Consider the following 16,559-nt stretch of genomic DNA (forward strand, 5'->3'; position numbering starts at 1 on the left):
TACTGTATTTGACAAGCGCACACAAACACACACACACACACACATATATATATATATATATATATATATATATATATATATATATATATATATATATATATATATATATATATATATGATATTGCATTATATCAGACAGCTTAAAAAAATATTGTTGTCATTAATGTTATCGTTTGTATTGTATTATTTAAAAAAGCCTCCTCTTTTTAGCCACTACAGCATCAAAAATGGCAGAATTTTTTAATATGTATTTTAGTATTGCTGTTTATCAATGCAAATTTTATTGCAGTTGCCGTAACTTTAACAACAAAAGTCACAATAAAGACCATTAAAGTGGCACCAGCTCGCTCAGCTGACTGTGCTATTGGAAGCTTTCCTTTAGAACACCCTCATAAAATGCTCTTTGGCATTTCTTTGCTCCAACCCCTCTTTTCTCTTCCTGCACACTCACTATAATCCCCTTCCTGGAATGCTAAAATTACCCCGGCCAGCACTGAGGCGGCGGCACGATTTTTTAATGCCGGTTTCTAGGGGCTTATGCCTGTACTTCTGAGCTGCCGTCAGACCGATGTGTCAGCTGGATGGCTCCCGATAAAGCTGTAATCTGAGGTGTAAAGTCATACTGGAATTTAAGGAGTGAAAGGCTGTCAGAAAATATGGATACACGGGAGACACGTACAAGGATCTCACAGGTTCTGGATTTGTCGAATGCAAATTGTCTGCAATCGGTATACATGTAAAACATATAACTCATGGTCTGAATCTTAATTGAATAAATCCAATTAACAGTCACGGCGGTACAATAAACTGAGATTTGACATAAATCAACAGCCACTGTAGCCAGCTTTCTTGAAAGAAAACAACTGACCATGATTGTGAAAACAAGCAAAAAAAGAAGTAACTTTGCTCTTCTAAGCAAACACAAAATAAGCAGCTGCATTTTGTAAGCAAGTCCAAGAAAGTGCAAACCACAACGTCTTGAGTCGTTGTCACTGTTTTGTACAGTAACACTACCTCTAACCTTAATGACATGAAATTTGGGGTTCCACAGGGGTCCGTTTTAGGCCCCCTGCTTTTCTCTCTTTATATAGCACCCCTTGGGCACATATTGCAGCGTTTTGGGATTACCTTTCACTGCTATGCTGATGATACTCAGTTATACATGCCGATAATGGCTGGTAATCTCGTTCACATAAAATCCTTAGAAGATTGCCTTGCATCAGTGAGAAGTTGGATGTCTAGAAACTTCCCACTTTTAAACTCTGATAAGACTGAAATGATGGTTCTTGGTCCAGTGAGACATCAGCATCAATTTGACCAGTTAACACTTAGCCTAAACTCGTGTGTCATACATCACACTGACAAAGTGAGGAACCTTGGGGTAATTTTTGATCCTACGTTGTCCTTTGACCTCCACATTAGAAATATTACGAGGACTGCTTTCTTCCACCTGCGAAATATAGCAAAGATTCATCCCATCCTGTCTTTGGCTGATGCTGAGACCCTGATCCACGTGTTTATCTCTTCTAGATTGGACTACTGCAATATTCTTTTTCTGGTTTACTGCACTCTAGCATTAGGGCTCTCCAATTGGTTCAAAATGCTGCAGCCACACTTTTTGACACGAAGCAGAAAGTTCGACCACATTACACCCATTTTGGCATCCCTTCACTGGCTTCCTGTCCCAGTGAGAACAAATTTTAAGGTTCTGCTACTCGTCTATAAAATTGTTCACGGACTGGCACCTCCCTACCTAGCTGACCTAATTAAACCTTACGTACCGGCCCGGGCTTTGCTATCTCAGGTTGCAGGACTACTTTGTGTCCCTAAGGTGAATAAGAGGTCTGCAGGTCATAGAGTTTTCTCTTATCATGCCCCGGTTCTGTGGAATGATCTGCGTCAATAAAACAGTTAGATTCTGTGGAGACTTTCAAGTCAAGACTTAAAATGAACTTATTTTCCTTTTTTGTATTGCTGGCATACTGGCATAGTATAGTTCTACGCTTTTTACTCTTTTAATTCATTGTATTAGGAAACGGAGCGTGCCGCAGCCTCAACTTTACCTAAATTCTGGGTCTTTTAGTGAAGCTTGGGGCTCGTGGCTGGCGATCACCTTAAGTTGAAATAAGTTGGAAAAATTGATTTATAAGTGACTTAAAATATTGAGTCAAATAAAATTGCAGTTTCTAGCAAGACACTGAACTCCAAATTTCTCCCCATCTCAAGATGATAAAGCTCAGGTAGGTTGGTTAGCAAAAGGTGTTAAAACAATCGCAAACGCCATTAAAGTTTATTTTTCAAGAAAATTATCATTTTTAATATATTGAACACAAGACTGAGAGTAGATTTAAAGTCCAGTTTTAAGTCAGTCCAACTTAATATATCATTTGAGTAAGTGATTTAATTAAGTCTCAACTTATGGTCCTATTAAATGAAAAAAAAAAAAAAAAGCATAAACGGCAAAAGTTGCAGTTCCTTGACTGGCCTCTAGAAGCTCACTCCAAAAGAAAGTTGCTCCCTGTAGATCCCCATGTTAAAATTTCCAACTTTAGAGGAGAAATAAACAGCCTAGCATAAAAAAATGGTTTCAGTTTATATATTCCATATAATCCACATAATCCATCTGTTTGGATTATGATGGATTCCTTACCACTGTTGCTCTGGGTGTTGGTAAGGGTAGACCTTACCTGTGTGAAGCGCTTTGAGGCAACTCTGTTGTGATTTGGCGCTATATAAATGAAAATAAGTTGAAGTTGAAGTTTAAGATATTAACCCATAAAGTTACGAGTAATTAGGGACAGAGCTGCTTTGAGTGATAGCTAAAGCCAGAGACCTGCTAGCAGTGCTTGTAGCTGTTTTGGAGTGAATGTGTATGTCCTTTCTGAGCATTTTATTACAAATATCTGAGATAATATGGCTTGCTGTGTGGTTAATTGTATTAAGAAATAATCTAAGAACTCTGCTGTGATATGTCTGTCAAGTGAAAATTTCGTGTTGTTGAATTTCTATGTTAGCATTGTTAGCACTTTTAGCAGGAATCAGTAGCTTGGTGATGTTAACCGATTTTTGGGGGGCACTGTTCAGTCTGCGACACCGAAACAGCTAATTTGAAGCCCATATCTGGGTGTTGCCATGTTGGCAACTGTGGCAGCGTTGACTCTGACTACATCACAACTAAACCATAAATAAATAGAGGGATGGAGCGTGGGCAGCTCCATTGTCTGACAAAAGAAGCCTGAACACGCCTCTATCTTCTAGTCTGAACCAGCTAAGCTAACAGGCTAACCTTGGTTTGAGTGTTTATTCAGCCATATTTTTTGGGACCACTAGCTGATTCTATAGCTTTGGTGTGGGCGTTAAAAACTATGAGTCATTTATTTTTACAGTAATCATGCATTAATGGGGCTTAAATGATGAGGCTACAGACAGCTGCTAAAAGTCAAAGTCAAAGTCAGCTTTATTGTCAGTTCTTCACATGTACTAGACATACAAGGATTCGAAATTTCGTTTCTCACCTTCTCTCTGTGATGACAGGAGATTTCGACAATAAGGACAGAAAAGTGCACAAGTATTTACAGTGTAGTGTCTGAGGTAATAGTAAAAGTGGAAAGTGCAGTAGTGCAAACCATTCAGTATTTGTAGCAGCAGCAGATTTTTGTGCTAACGCCATTAGCATATACAACATTAATTAAGAGAAGAATTTCAATCACTGCAAATATTGCAGCAAGGATGTCTTAGATGATCCATTAGGACATTTCATCACACAACAAGTCATATTATTCCAGGTGTCTGTCATAAAATGCTCCAAATGACAGATACAAGCCTCCAAAACAGCTAGCGTGCGCATTGACTGGCATCTGATAAAAAGACAGTCACAACTCAGCTCAGCCACCGTCACTCAAAGTGACCATGCCACTAATTACACACAACTTTATGGCTAAAACGTGTTAAACTAAAGACATAAGAAAAAAATTGCCCCTGTACAGTTGTCATGATGGAAGAAACCGTGCAAAACCTTTTTTTAAGTCCTTTTTTTGAACCAGGTTGTAAACATGTTTATTTCTGCTCTCAAGTTGGACACTTTAACATGGACTTTAATGGGAGCCTGCTCACTTTTGGAGCCAGCCTCAAGTGGCCAGTCAAGGAACTGCAACTTTTTTCTTCTTCTAGGTGACCTTCATCAGAGCCCATCGAAGCTTACTGTTCGCATCCTACTGATCTTCCAAAAACCATCGAGTGATGTCCCAGAGAGTTTGTCCAGTATAGACGTCTTTATGGTGTCAAATCTCGTGCATAATCACGTTCTCGCTGGGGAGGCCAAGATTTCGTTGTCAGTGCAAACAAGTATTTGCGGCAACTTGTTTGCAATATTGCGTTGTTATGGAGGTGAGTTCAACCGAAATATATATTTAGGTGTTTAACTAAGATAATCGTGAGTTTTTAATGTGAGTTTTATTTTATTTTATTATTTTTTTTAAAGTGTGCTGCTGTTAGGGTTGTGTGTCTGGAACCGGTTCGAGTATCCTTAAGAAATTATTCGATCTATTGACATCAATAGCCTGGGGGTGTTTGTCAGGAAAATGATCATTTCTCTACATTTGCATAAGTGTTTCTGTAGCATGGCTTTGCTTTGAACCTTGAACCAATGAAGCAGTGCTTCGATCTTCGATCTGCTGCTTCGTTGGTTCTTTGTTTTATTTCGCTTTATCTTAATTTTTCCCCGCTGAAACCCTAAAGAGCATATGTCTGTGTGTAATATTTACCTTTTTTATGTTAAACCAACCTGTTATAGTTTTCTGAAACAGTTGATAGATGTATTTTATAAATGTAAAACGGGACCGATGCTAATGCGTTAGCATGTCTATGGCATTTTCAATTTAAAGTTAGCATTAAGCTGAGTCATTATCAAGCCTCCCTCCCCAGTGCGCAAAGGATTCTGGGATACTCTAAAACCGTGAATAGCGTTAGCCAAAGTTGAACCAAATAATGTTTCATAAATGGAGTTAATCCAAAACATGACAGCAACTTTTTTTTATCCTGAGTTGAAAGAAGTTAATTTAAAAGAGTTCGTGCAGCACAGCTTTAATTCGTGCAGATGTGCCGCTCTGTGAACTTTGAAATCCCGGACTGCATGTTTTCACGTCGATGCGCGACAATATTTTGCACGTTTTGCGCCTTTTATCTCTGCAAAATTCACCACGCCGCAGCTTGACGCAAGTCAACCGCAGTCTCAAAAGCTGCCGAGCGAACGTCATCTTACCATTTCAAACGCTCAAGCAAAAAAAAAAAAAAGTCCACAGCAGCTCTTAATATTAGCCGGGACTGGAGATGCTGAAATCAGGCACGGTCGCACGCGGAACGCGCGGAGGACAGATTGGACTCAACTCTTTCATTTTTCATTTTGCCTTTGTGTTGTTTTTTTCTCTTTTTTTTTTCTCTTTGGCTCATTAAAGATCGTGTCCTGCGTATGATGTGGTGAAGGAGCGCAGTCAGAATGAACTGATTACGGACGGACGACGGCGTGCCTTGGAGTCGTTGCAGCAAATGACATTCTTCAAGCGCTGAAAATAGTAACAGTTGGCTTTCTTTCAGGTTTGTTTTCCTGACTGGATGACTTCAGGGCATCCTCTGTTGGCTTTTTTTTTTCGCGAGTACTCAAATCATAACCAGATTCCTTTTTTTCACCCTCCCTTTTTATTTAATTCGGTTATTGGCTGTTTGTTTATCTTGCGAAGAAAATTGGCTTAGCGTGGGAAAGCTGGAATTCTTTTTTGGATTTAGGTTTTGTTGTTTCAGAGTTGGGTGTACGTTGTTATTTTTTTTATTTTATTTAATTTTTTTCCAACGTTCGGAAGGAAAAAAAAAGTGCCGATTTGTGCCAAAACCTCATGAACTGTAGATAAAAAGGAGCTGAGTGAGAGGGAGGCCGCAACACCACGACAAAGATACGGGCTGTCTGAGCAAAGAGCTTTACAAATGACGATCTCTAGGGGGAGAACAGGGGAGACAACTTAAGGGCGTATGGGACTGGAAGAGGAGGGAGGAAAAGAAGAGAAACAAATGTGGATAGATTGGCGGGAGGAGGGAGTGGAGGAGGAGGAGGGAAGATGGGTACTGGGGGGGAAATAACGCAGAGCAGTGGGGTGGTGGGGGTGGGGTGGGGGAGGAGAGGGGGGAAACATTCCCCCTTGCCCACATTAAAGACATAAAAAAGAAAACAAACAGAAAAACATGTCTGACATAAAGAAGCTGGTTTCCGCGGTGACAGCACAATGGCTGCCTGTGGCTCTTGGGGCCCTAGCCATCCCGTCTGGGGCCCCGGCACCAGCGAAAGTCACCACAGTCACAGGGCCCGTCAGTGTGTGCATGTGTGTGTGTGTGTGTGTGTGTGTGTGTGTGTGTGTGTGTGTGTGTGTGTGTGTGTGTGTGTGTGTGTGTGTGTGTGTGTGTGTGTGTGTGTGTGTGAATGTCATCACAGGCCCAGTGCTGTGGGAACTGCCATGAAAGGGACCCCACTCGGAAGCCACAAAAGCTCTTTTCTGCCTCTTCTCTTCGGCTTTTAGCCTCTTTATTTATCTTTGCACAGGGAAGCCGGATGAGGAGGCGGGTAGACTCCTCTGGCTCTCCCTCTGACGGGCAGCATGACCCTTTGCTGTAATGTTCTTGCCCTCTTGTCACCTTGCAGCGTAGCAGCCACTACCTCAAAAACATATATGTGTTACAAACAACAACAACAACAAAAAAAACCTCCAAAAACACTCAACTCCAGCCTTCTGGAATAAACCTGAAGAGTGGACATTACCAGAAACAAACCTAGCTAGGCGAGGTGATGGTATAATGGTAAAAGCGTTGGGCTTGAGATCAGAGGATCCTCGTTAAATCCCAACCTGATTGGAAAACACTAAGGGTCCTAAATCCCCTAGTTGCTCCCGGTGTGTAGTGGGCGCCTTGCATGGCCATGGAAAAGCGCTATATAAATGCAGTCCATTTACCTTTTATTTACCATTTTAGCATTCCCAGGAATGTCCCGGGAGTGAGTCGTATATCCAGCTTATTCCCAGTAAATACAGGAGAGGAGCAGACAGGTCGCAGGCATTCCTTTAGCACTTGAAGGACAGATAATTCCCTCATGGGTCCCGCTTGGATGGTACCAAAGCATTTTGTTGCCAGTTCCCATGCCAGTCCAATGTTGACCCCACTGACTGAGCACACAGCCACAAACCAACTCTAATAAAGGCCTCATACCGTTAAAGAATCAACTGATTTTATGGGTGGATGTCAGCGGCACTTGCATGTACCAGGGCAACATGCAGGGCTCTTTTAATGGCATTTGGCCTTCCACAATCACCCCGTAGGGCTTCCAGCCAGTAAAGAACCGTCCTGTTTGGGTACAGCGATTTGACTACATCTGAGGCGAGCCTACTGCCTGCATTGAGAGGGAGCATTAGCAGTACTGCTGCAGCCATGTGGAGTGTTTCCTTGAGCATGACCTAGTGCACAGGTGTCTCTGTGCTGAGGACTCCAGCATATAGAAGAGACCCGGGGAACCTCACCTGGCTGCAGCAGACAGCTGGATACTTTTAGGATGTGGGGAAGGACCAGTGGTTTGCCTGGGTGGCTGCCAATGGGGGATTTTCAAGTTGCAATAGAGCAGTGCCTACGCGCGTGTGTGATGACATCACAACTCTGTCTGGTTAGGGAGACGCGGTTTAGTTCAACAACAAGAACTGGCAAGAAACTTTCTCATCGCTGTTTGGAGTTGTGTGGAGGCAGGAATCGCCTTTTGCATGCTTGAATAACAATGTCAGTCACACAAAGAAATCAAATAATAGTGAAAACATGTTCATTGTACCCAGAATGTTGGTATTTTGGCGGTTGAACTTTCCTAGCAACGAATGTAAAGCCCCGGTCACACGGCACTAATGAAGGATGCCGAAGCCAAAAACAACCAAGACTTCCGGAGACATTGTTTAAAAAGCATCCAGCTTTGATTGGTCACTGCTCTGTGAGGCGTCATAACATCCGATTGGTTAGCCACTCCATGAGGCGTCGTAACATCCGATCGGTTAGCATGCCATGAAGCGTCGTAACATCCAATCGGTTAGCACTCCGTGCAGCATCCTAACATCCGATTGGTTAGCCGCTCCATGAGGCGTTGTAACATCCAATCGGTTAGCTGCTCTGTGAGGCGTCATAACAAGCTGTTGTTTCTAATGACACCAAACACGCGAGCGAGAGGCTCACTAACCGGAAGTCTCGGTTTCAAGACGGCGCCGCAACTTCAAAATTGTCCATGAGGATGGTTGCATAGTGTGTTGGACATGCAAAGTGCATTATCAGTGTATACTTCCAGACCTGGACTGATCGACAACCCCCAAATCAGAAAGAATTGGGACAGTACGGAAGCAGTAGGGGTTAGCAAAATGGCAGAGAAGATCACTGGGTGCCCCCCACTGGAGGACCTTCATGGCTCTTACTGACTCAGGAGAGCATCACACAGTCTGCCCATTCTCCTCTGTTCTCTGACATCAAGAAGACATTTTTTTGTCCACACAAATGGACAAAAAAATTTTGGACCATGCTCTCTCAGCCCAAGAGTTATCTCTAGAGTTATCTCTAAAGCTATTTCTAGGGTTTAGAGATGAAAATCAAGACTCATCAGACCAGTCCCCCAGTATGTGAAAATCCCAGTAGATCAGCAGTTTCTGAAATACTCAGAACAGCCCGTCTGGCACCAACAACCACGCCACGTACAAAGTCACTTAAATCCTTTTTCTTCTCCATTCTGATGGAGTCTGCATGTTCTCTGCGTGTTTGTGTGGGTTCCCTCCGGGTGCTTCAGTTTCTACTCACTTCTAAAGACATTTAGATGAATTTGTGACTCTAAATTGACCGTAGGTGTAAATATGTCGATATGTGTGGCCCTGTGATAGACCCGGGTCCTGTCCAAGGTCTACCTTGCCTCAAGCCCTATGACTGCTGGGATAGGTTCCAGGCCCCGTGACCCTCGATTGGAGTAAGTGGGATTAGAAATTTAATTCATGTATTTTAATATGCGGTAAACACACTTGCTTCATATGTGATGTTTTTGCATCCACCAACACTGCAAAAACTGATACTTTTTTTTTTGTCTAAATAGAAAAGTGATCTTGTCAAGCATTTTTTTTTACATAAGACAAAAACTTTTTCTTAGTAAGTTTTCCAGTTAATATCGAGCTGTATTTAACCAGTAAGAAGGAAAAGCATTGGATTTCAAATCATCCAAGCAAAGGAACAAGATTGTTTTCCTTATTTTAAGACAGAGGCTGATCTTAAAATAAGAATTTTTGTTTAGTTTTAAGCCACATTTTGATTATTCAGTGCCTAGACATTTTGCTAGTTTTGAGAATTCTAATCAAGTAAATTTTTCTTACCCCATTGGCAGATTTTCTTTGCTTAATGCAAGACAATTTGGCTAGATTTTGGATTATTTGGCTTATTTTGAGAGGGACAGTTTTTGCAGTGAAGTTGCTGATATCAATCATTTGAAACTGAATTTTTCAGTGTGAGGTTTTTTTTTGTTTGTTTTTTTTTAGTTTTTGGAAGATTTCATCGGTTAGTTTGATTTTCCATCTACGTATATGTGTTGGCCCTGCAATAGATGGGTGGACTGTCCAATGACCCCTGGAATAGGCTCCAGCCCACCGTTACCCTTAACTGGAATAAGCAGGTTTATTGGCCTGTCTGGGTTTTTTTATGTTTTGGACATTGTGCATGTTGATACAAGCCAACTAGGAGGTTCACTGATCATCTGCATCTACCAGAACACAGAATTTCAGAGCTTTTCAGTGTTACTTGTGAAATTTTCCGTACCCCCTCCAGATTGTCCTGTTAATCACAGGGAACAAGAAACTGAATTTTGTTAGCAGCATTATTTAAATAAAGGAGATTTCTACAAGAGGTCATGCAAACCATTATTCATTATTTGACGTACACATGCAGTATATTCTTCCTCAAACGTACACACATACATTCATTGTCACTCATACATATAAAATCTCTTTCACGTGTACATTTATTATCCCTCCCTAAACCTCATATATATATTGTCACTCATACACACACTAAAACTGACATAAAGAAGCCTACGGTTTTGTTCTCTGATCAACGGTAAACTTTTTTTTATTAGAGAAGGGTAATGGAGCGCTGATTTAAAGGTGGATGATGTCACATTTCTGTCTGATGCCTCCATAATCAGATCCTTAGTTGTGATCGTAAGGGTCTGTTAGTGGTTCTGGTCTGATGAGTCTTGATTTCTGCAGCCACAATCAGACAGCAGGGACAGAATTTGGCTTGTATGAATAATTCTGGCTTCTGGTTATGGTGTAATGATGTGACATCTTCCTGAAGTTATCATGTCCACGTGGATCAACATCTCTGAAGAATGTTTCCAGCACCTTGATGAATCTATGCCACACAGAATTAAAGCAGGTCTGAATGTAACAGGGGGCCCAGTCTGGCACGAGCAAAGTGTACCTAATAAAGTGGCCAGTGAGCATACATATATTGACCCTCACGCACATATATTGTTCTGCAGATGCGCATCTTTTTTGTATGAGTATTTATATATATGCATGCATGAGGAAGAATATACGAGTGTCTCGTATTCATGTGTGAGTCAGAATATTTGAGCAGTATTTGTGTCTGGGATCAAATTATCACTTGATGGTGGGTGGAGGTCTCATGTTTTTTGTTTTATTTTCTGAATTCAACATCAGAAATAATCTAATAATAATAAATAATAAATAAAAAGATCAGAAATAATCTGTTACATTATTTAAAAAAAAAGATTTAAAAACATTAAATTCTAGAACTTACACTCCAAAAAGTGAAAGTGAATATAAATGTCTTTGAAATAAATGTTTTGTTATTATTATTATCAGAATTATTATTAATATTTAGTTATGATATTGTTTTTATTATGCTCGTATAATCATTAGAGGAACTGCTGCGCAGTCCCCAAAAATATAATTTAGTAAACACCCGAACTGAGTAGCATCTGAGCTGGTGGGTCAGACTCGAAGAGAGGAGCGTGTTCAGGCTTCTTTAGTCACACACTGAGCCACCAATGCTCCACCCCTTTATGCATTAATGAGTTCATCATGAATCATGGGGGAGGGGCTCTCAACATAGCGACGTCCAAAACACAGGCTTCATATCGGCTGTTCTGGGTCTCTATAGTAAACCTCTGGGCAACATCATGTAGGCTTTGTCCAGCATATATACAGTCTCTGGTTGCACTCTTCAGCAGAAGACAGTTTTGAGACTTTAACAGAGATATTTTGCTTTTTGGGAGGTTGCCCTTACAGTGGGTCAGTGAACATATCTAAGTAATAAGTAATATCCTACCTTGTGTAAAACGTTTAAGTTAATTAGAGACACGAGAGATAATGCATTTACAAAAGGGGGGGGGGGGGAGCAATATCTCCATGGTAAAAAGGTCTTTTAATACTGTATTTCCTGGAGTATAAATCGCACCTGTCAAAAAAAAAATGCATGTTGAAGAGGAAAACCCATATATTAGTTGTACCGTCACCAACTGAACGGTCCCCCCCTAAAAATCGGTCCCTCACCTTCACTGCGCATGCGTCATTTCTCTGTGTCAGCCGCGGTTCACCGATTATCACCTCCTTTCTGCTTCAACCTGCACTCCCATCATCATCTATCTCAGCGCCAGATATCTGAAGCTTTTCTACAACAATCATTTCCACACAAATTCAGCTATTGTCCCAAATGACGCATGTACAGTGAAGGCAGGGTGGACCAATTTTTAGGGGACCGTTTGGTCTGTGACACCGGATTATGAGTCGCAACTTCTTCTTGGGATTTGGGATGGTGGGATTTTTAGGAATTTGGGATTTTTGTGCATTTTTGTAGTGTATTTTTTATTTATGCCATTTATTCCTTTAGTATTGGAGTTTATTTTATTTAGTGCTTTGATTTTTGGGAAAGTTCTATATAAATAGTCATAATTACTATTATGAATTTGTGAATTTTTACGTCCGCCAAGGATGCAATGAAATCATCTGTCATCATTTGTCTGTCTGCCTGTTAGCAGGATTTTGTCAAAACTACTGCACGGATTTTGACGAAATTGTCACCACAAATAGATATTAGGGCATGAAACACTCCATTAAATTTAGGAGATGATCCAGATCTGGATCTGGATTCTGGATCAAGATTTCACTTTGTATAGACTTTGAAGGATAGCGTAAAAAAAAAAAAAAATGACTTCACGCATGGAAGACTTCACTGAATTTTGGAGGTGATCTGGATCCGGATTGGCAGACGTCAGAAATCTCAGATTGCTCTTGTTGGTATATAAGTTGCACTGGAGTATAAGTCGCAGGGCCTCCCAAACTAGCAAAATGTATACTCTGGAAAATACGGTCATTTACAACTCAGCTGTGGTTGATCTTGGAGAAGGACTGAGCCGTGGAACATCAGCACAGTCAAAGCAATGGTTGTTCATTATGCAAGTGGACACACAAACATGCAACCCCCCCCCCCCCCCCCAAACTCCACGAGGACAACGACAAAATCCCTTTATTTTCTTCCTAATGAACTTCAGATATCGGATTTTGAGTGCTCACTTACACCGTGGTGTTTGTGTTCAAACATCGTGAAAATATGTCAAAAAACAAGAGCACAAACAACCAAACCAGCATGCGACAGGACGTCGATCCACTTAACTTGACCCAAATGCGGAGAATCAGTTACAAACGGCGCAGCCCGCTGAGCCGGTTCCATTTCACAGACTTTCAAACAATAGCAACAGTTCTGCATCAGGAACAATAATTGCCGCTGAGTGTTTGTGCCTTATAAATTGTGGGTTTGCGCCGTCTGCATTCGTGTGAGCGAGCTGTGTGCACGGACTCAGCTCACAGTATCGGAGCCCTGCGTGCGTGTGTGCGTGCATACGTGTGTGTGCAAATTGTAAAAGTATGAGCTTGTTAATTTCAATAAAGGGATGCTGCCTTGTTGTGGTTTGGAGGGATGGGAGGCAGAGGACTGAAGTGGCCGAGCAAGATCGCCAGAAATCTACCAGAATTCCATCCCGCCATCCGGTGCCAGCCCTCTCATGTTTTCTCCCTCAACCCTCCCATCGCATCTCGACAACACGAAGCCATTCTCATAATTAACTTCTTTCAATATTTATTCCTTCATTAATCTTCTGAATCACGCTACGCTTCATGAACGCGCTGTTCGCGGAGTGTGATTCATCCCGGAACGCCGTTTAAAACGGGACGTGCAGCCAGACAAAAACAATGGGTGCAATTTCTTTTAAGGGCAAAAGAGGGAGGAAAGTTATTCTTTGAAGAGGAGGAGGGTGGATGGGTGATAAAAATTAAAGTGAATAAGAGACTGAAGCCTGACTTCATAGATGTCTCTTTTCTTTCCAACTCTTTTCTTCCCAGTTTTCTAATGCTGCAATGAGATCCAGATCTGAATTAAGGACTGATTAGTAATGAAAGGATATGTGGAGGGGTTGGGAGGGGATAGTGGGAGGAAAAGGGATTTTCTGTTAGGCCTGACTCATGCTCACCACACCATAGGGCCTCCTGGTGATGGTCGCACTGATTACTGACACTTGTGTATCACACACACGCACGTGTTTTATGTTAGCTCATTTCTTTACATGTATGAAATAACAAAATGCGAGCGAAGAGGGAGGGAAGAAAAAATTCCCTGCGCTGGTAACTGCATAGGACTTGGACTGCAGTAATGGACTGGATGAATTAGTCCGCACCATCCAGCTTGTACAGACAATAAGTCAAAAACAATAAAACCAATCATCTTGTAACTTAAACAAATTTATAGAACATATAGGGCTCGATTATCACAAAAAATAATAATCTGGCCCCAAAGGAGCGCACTGAGGATTGCATCTTTTAAATGTGCAAAACAGCGCACATTGTCCATTCCGTGCATTTGACTTTGTGTCTATGTAATTTGGGGTTTGTCCACCCAAGTGCCCAAAACTGTGGGAGGCAACACGCAAATAGGTGATGTTTGCACACATGACACCATTGATCTCACTAAAGAAAATTTAGAGAATGCTGATAGTTGATAGCTGTGTTTTGAGTGTTAAATGACTGCACAGACTTCCATGACTGTTCTGCTTTAAAAGTACACAGCCTTTTCCCTGCATTCTAAGGCAATCTACACTCTAAAAAAGGAACTTCTGTTTCAACAAGAAAAATTTATGTAACAATTTACATTGTTTTTTTTTAAAGTTATTTCAGCTTAGTTATTTCAACTTTCAACTGAGTTAATGCCACAAGAATTCTCTAGTTACGTTGAAATAACTTTGGTTAAGTTGAAATAGCTTTAAAAAAATCTATGCAAATTGTGTCATCACTTTTTCTCGCTGAGACAATGGCTCATTTTTTGTGTAGGAAGATAAATACTGACTCTTGAATAATAATTTTTAATACAGAATTTTTATTTTAAACAGTGGAAATTTAATTCTGCATGCAGCTGTAGTCATCAATCAGCCTTTGTTTATGCAAGACATTTCCTATATTTTATCACACCTCTGGCCAGTGGCATGGCGGGCCGGGGGGGGTTAACCCCCCTCAATCCCACCCTCTTACATCCGCCACTGGGAAACCAGCAGTTTAGGTGCCTTTGTTAGAGAGAAACAAATAACTGACTTTGACTTCATGGATAATGCCATGATCTTGGCAGAATCAGTGGATACCCTGGTTGCGGCACTTGAGAGGCTGAGTGAAGAATCGGAGTGTCTGGATTTGATTATCCTCAACCATCAGAAGTGCATCTGTATGTAGTGAAAGTCTTGAACTTCAAGGGAAAATCATGTCTCTGGGGTCTTGGCCATTGAAATTAAGAGACGCTTGGGAAGAGCTCATGGAGTCTTGATGGTGCTGGACAGAAGTGTTTGGCAATGTGGATCTCATTGTAGAAGAATGAAGGTCCAGGTCTTTAAGGTCTTGATGCTTTCTGTCTGACTGTATGTTTGTGAGGCTCAGATGTTGACCAGTGACTGAACATGACATCAAGATGTCTTTGGTACTAGGTCTCTTTGAAGGATCGTTAGTTATTGCTGGAATGACTGTGTCCAAAGGACAGTCACTTTGGGAGGTGCAGTTGAGATGTTTTGATTGCATGGTGATGGAGCATTAGCTAAGATATTTTAGCCATGTGGTGAATTTTTCCATACATGATCCAGCATACAGATGACTCAGTGGTGAGAACCCCGCTAGCTGGAGAAGTCAAGGGGATGTGCACATTTCACCTTTTGAGAGGTGGGGATGGACTGGTTGTCTGCTTTGGTGGTTGCCATCCAGAACCCAAGGTGGTTCCATGGTGAATGCAGTGCAGTACATGCCCCCCCCCCCCCCAAAAAAAACAACCAAACCAAAAAACGTTATTGTATCTGGTGAACTTTGATGGACCCAATTAAGAACAACATTATTTTACATATATAATATCTCATACACGTCTGCCACCTGCTGGATGTTTTGTGAAAACACCTGCCTTCAAATAAATGTCAGCTAACAAGTTATGGATGCTTAGTAAAACGTATACTAGCAAGCCTATACTAGTACTTATTCTGGATAAGTTATCAAAAATTACGAACAGCTGTGGTCAAAACTCACGCAGAACTCACTCCGTCACAAACTCACTCAAGTGTTCAGAAAGCAGAAAGGTCACAATACTCATCGCTCTACCCAACTAAGAAGCTAGCAACTGTGGTAAAAACGATGTCTACTATATGGGCAAATACATGACAAAACATTCAACAGAACGGGAAAGTAAAAATGGACCCAGAGGTAGCTAGAATGGCCTAAAAAGAGGGTCACCCCTTTGAGTCTGGTCTGCTTGAGGTTTCTTCCTGAAATCATCAGAGGGAGTTTTTCCTTACCATTGTCACCTGTGCGCTTGCTCTACGGGTTGGTAAGGTTAGAGCTTACTCATGTGAAGCGCCTTGAGGCAGCTTTGTTGTGATTTGGTGCTATATGCATGACATAAACGAAATATCACCGCCAGGGATGGTGTGAAAAATTTCACCAGTTCTGCAAATTAGTAACAGCTAACTCCAACCACTGTTCTGGAATATTTCAATATTGTTGTGGAGTCTGAATCAAAACAAAGACATCACAAGCTGCGCCAAATGGGACCTCAATACATCACCACCTGATTCGAAACAAATGCTCCAGAAACATCCCAGCTGATCTGGTGCTGAAACATATTAAAGACACACATGAATGGAATAGAACTAGTTCTTGAATTTGACATTTAAAGGCAACAGTGCACGGTCCGCACGTGCACTAGCATGTGCATTGCTTGTAGCCAATGGGAGTAAAAACCATAAGGTTGTTTAAAAAGCGTCTCGGTGCAGCGGACACAAAGTGACATCTGAAGAGGTTTATAAGAGGAGATGGTCCAAATCAAAGCAGTAAATTAAAAAATGCATCTGGCAGTGAAACGGGATGCATAGAACTGAAAGTTAACACTTTGCACACACTCAAGAAATGGGTCTTTGGATGAACTCA

This window comes from Thalassophryne amazonica, chromosome 20 (genome assembly GCF_902500255.1).
Source record: "Thalassophryne amazonica chromosome 20, fThaAma1.1, whole genome shotgun sequence".
Lineage (NCBI taxonomy): Eukaryota > Metazoa > Chordata > Actinopteri > Batrachoidiformes > Batrachoididae > Thalassophryne > Thalassophryne amazonica.